Source organism: Zingiber officinale, chromosome 3A (genome assembly GCF_018446385.1).
Source record: "Zingiber officinale cultivar Zhangliang chromosome 3A, Zo_v1.1, whole genome shotgun sequence".
NCBI lineage: Eukaryota > Viridiplantae > Streptophyta > Magnoliopsida > Zingiberales > Zingiberaceae > Zingiber > Zingiber officinale.
Window position 1 is genome coordinate 149704515 of NC_055990.1, and position 3959 is coordinate 149708473.

Here is a 3959-nt window from a genome sequence, read left to right on the forward strand (position 1 = left end):
ATGCACTAAATTTACAAGGTTATCTGCAGTTATGAAATTATTCAACTTGAAGGCAAAATATAGTTGGAGTGATAAAAGTTTCACTGACCTACTTAGTTTGTTAGGAGAAATCTTTCCAGATGACAATGAATTGTCTTTATCTTCTTATGATGCAAAGAAAAGCTTATGTGCATTAGAGATGGATTACGTGAAAATTCATACTTGCCCTAATGATTGTATCTTATATCGGAAGGAGTATGAGGATTTTATCAATTGCCTTACTTGCAGAATGTCAAGGTGGAAGTTGGGCCAAAAAAATATGATAAAGGAAGGAGTTCCTGCAAAGGTTCTATGGTATTTCCCCCCTATTCCCATATTTCAAAGAATGTTTTGAAATAAGGAGATGTCCAAGGAGTTGACTTGGCATGCTGATAAAAGACTTTATGATGGATACTTACGTCATCCAGCTGATGCACCATTTGGGAAAATAATTGATCACAAGTGGTCAGATTTTGCTACTGAGGCAAGAAATCTTAGATTGATCATATCAGCTGATGGGATGAATCCCCATGGTTCGATGAGTTCTGCATATAGTTATTGGCCAGTTTTAATGATCACTTATAATCTTCCTCCATAATTGTGTATGAAGAGAAAATTTATGATGCTCACATTGTTTGATATTTGGTCCCAAACAACCGGGAAATGATATTGATGTTTACTTAGCACCTCTAATTGATGACTTAAAATGCTTATGGGATATAGGCGTTGAAACATATGATGCATATCGACAAGAAGCTTTCTCGCTTAGAGTTGTCTTACTATGGACTATTAATGACTTCCCTGCATATGGGAATATGTCAGGATGTATTGTAAAAGGATATCATGTATGTCCTATTTGTGGTGAAGAAACCTATTCACAAAGGTTGAAGCATTGTAGGAAAATGTCATATACAGGCCATAGAAGGTTTCTACTTGCAACTCATCCTTATCGAAGGCAAAGGAAGGCATTTAATGGAAACCAAGAATTTACCCCTACACTAAAATCATTGAGTGGCGACGAAGTTTTTGAAAGAGTTGAAAGAATTAATTGTCATTGGAGAAAAATCAATGGGAATATTCAGTCGAAGAAGAATGATGTAAAATCATGCTGGAAAAAGAAATCAATATTCTTTGAACTTCAGTATTAGAAACATCTACACGTTCGACATGCTCTTGATGTGATGCATAGTAAAAAGAATGTCTGTGAAAGTCTCATCGGTACATTACTTAATATTCCAGGAAAAATAAAGGATGGAGTAGCATCAAGATTAGACCTTTAGGAAATGAATGTGAGGATAGATTTGGCACCAAGGATGGGGGAGAAGAGACCATTTTTGCCAGCAACCTGTTATACACTTAGCAAGGATGAGAAAAGAAAGATTTTGAATTATTTATTTGGAATACAACTTCTGACATGTTACTCATCTAATTTTAAAAATCTTGTGTCGATGAAAGATTTGAAACTTATTGGCCTTAAGTCACATGACTACCATACTTTAATGCAACAATTGCTTCCAGTAGCGCTACTGTTTCTTTTCTATGTGTGTAACCTTTTGCATGTAGTCGCAATCTCCTTATATAGGAGCTCAGACCAATGACTAACGTTAATGATCATTTAATACTCATTATTCACCGAGCTGTGAAATGTCAACGTTTCGCTCAGCTACATTAATCTCTAATTAATACATCCGTTATACCCTTAAATAAGCAGCAAAAAGGTTTATGTGGCAAAATATTGATTGTTCCACTTGAATAAATTTTAACCCGACCAGTCTGGCATTTGGCATGCGCAGGTCATGCTCGTACACGAGTCAACTTGGTTCAGTGCAATTCGGGTCCACCCCCTACGCACCCACGTGTGAAAGAGAGTCTCTCCTCATGCATTTATTTACATTATCAATGCATGTGAATCAATATAAACCAACCAATATGTCTTGAAACTCCCAATGCGAGACTAAAGTCTCATTCACGATGGATCTTCTTCCCTCTTCCACCTCTTCTCCATTCACATACATACAACTATCTCCCACATGAATGGAGATAGGGTATGTGATAGCATTCAACAGTTGAGTCCAGTATAAAACAGGTAGGTTGCATCCTTTAAACCTTTCCTTGTGAAGATCTGTTTGCTTACTAGCTGACAATAGACACGATGTCCTTGAACTATTTTTCCTTCTGTGCAAGTATTGACATATCTCACCCAAGACTCTTTGATACAACTCAATTTTTATGAGTGTGTTCGTTCTTGGCTATGAACACGATGTTCTTGAACTTCGTTGCCAAATGTTTGGTCAATCCTTTGATCCACTTGGATTTTTCTAGCCGTGCCAAATGTCCCGTCAATCTTGACCCACTTGGACTTACAATCTCGTGCCAAGTGCCTGGTCCTCCATGACCCACTTGGAGTTCCAAACACTAGGTGTCTGGTTAAACTAGACCCACCTAGATTTCCACATGTCTGACTTTACTCACCAAAACTTTCACCTGGCTTCACTCACTAGGACTTTTCATCTGCCTGACTTCACTCACTAGGACTTTTCATCTGCCTGACTTCACTCACCATAACTTTCCAACTACTTAGCTTCACTCACTAGGATTTTCCATCTGCATGACTTCACTCATCAAGACTTTCCACATCAAGTGTACGGTTAACACTGACCCACTTGAATTTTCATCATCTGCCAAACTCCCCATTGGACTTGTCCTTACCTAACTTCCAGTTAGGTCTTCCTAGTCAAGTATCCGAAGTTAGGTCTTCTTAGTCAAGTATCCGGTCAACTTTGATCTACTTGACTTTTCTTCACACTAAACTGGTCAAACATTGATCAGAGGAGAATTGCTCCAACAACCTCCTCAAATGGACGATTGCACCTACAATCTCCATACAATGTCAAACATCAAGACTTAAGCTTGAGTCAATTTAAGCTTAGTCAACTTGGTCAACATTGACCTAGGAAATTTTCACCAGCAACAGAGACCTGGAATCAATTATGAAGAAAAAAAATTGGATATGCAACTTATAGATCAAATCACTACATATCTACATGATTCACTCGATAGTGATATATACATGAAAAATCCTTGAAGGAATCAAACCACCAGAAGCAAATGATGTAACTCTCAAGACCATGTTCTCAATAAAGTTGCAAAAATTGTTATAGGGATTAAAGCAATCAGGGTGGATGTGATACAATCGTCTAAGTGAATACTTATTACAAGAATGTTATACAAATAATGCTATTTGTCCGTGCATTTTTACAAAAGAGACGAAAGAAGGTTTTGCAATTGTGGTAGTATATGTTGATGATTTAAATCTTATAGGAACTCCCAAAGAGCCCAACAAGATTGCCAATTATTTTAAAAGTGAATTTGAGATGAAAAACTTAGGAAAGATAAAGTTTTATATTGGATTGCAAATTGTGGCAAAAGGCGATTTGCTCGCCCCTAGCGCCTCGCCAACCGGTCCCTAGGCCAACATGAAAGAGGTAAATCATAGATAGCTACTAGCCATTAGTGCAGGTGGCCAAGGCATGCTCGAACGCGCTGAATTTCGACCCCAAGACTTCATGTGACAACACCCCATGCCTCAACCATCGCACCGTCCCGAGGGGACATATTGGATTGCAAATTGAACATATACACAAAGAGGTTATTAAATGTTTCTATATGGATAAAGCACATTTATTGCCTTTACCAATAGTTGTTCGATCACTTGATACTAAGAAAGATCCTTTTCGTCCACTCGAAGATAGAGAAAACATTCTTGGTCTAGAAGTACCATATCTTAGTACAATTAGTGCATTATCATATCTCGCCAATTGCACTCACCTAAATATTGCATAACCTTCTAGCAAGATATAGCTCTTTTCTAACTTAGAGACATTGGAATGGTATAAAAATACATATTTCATTACCTTCATGGTACAACAGACATGGGATTA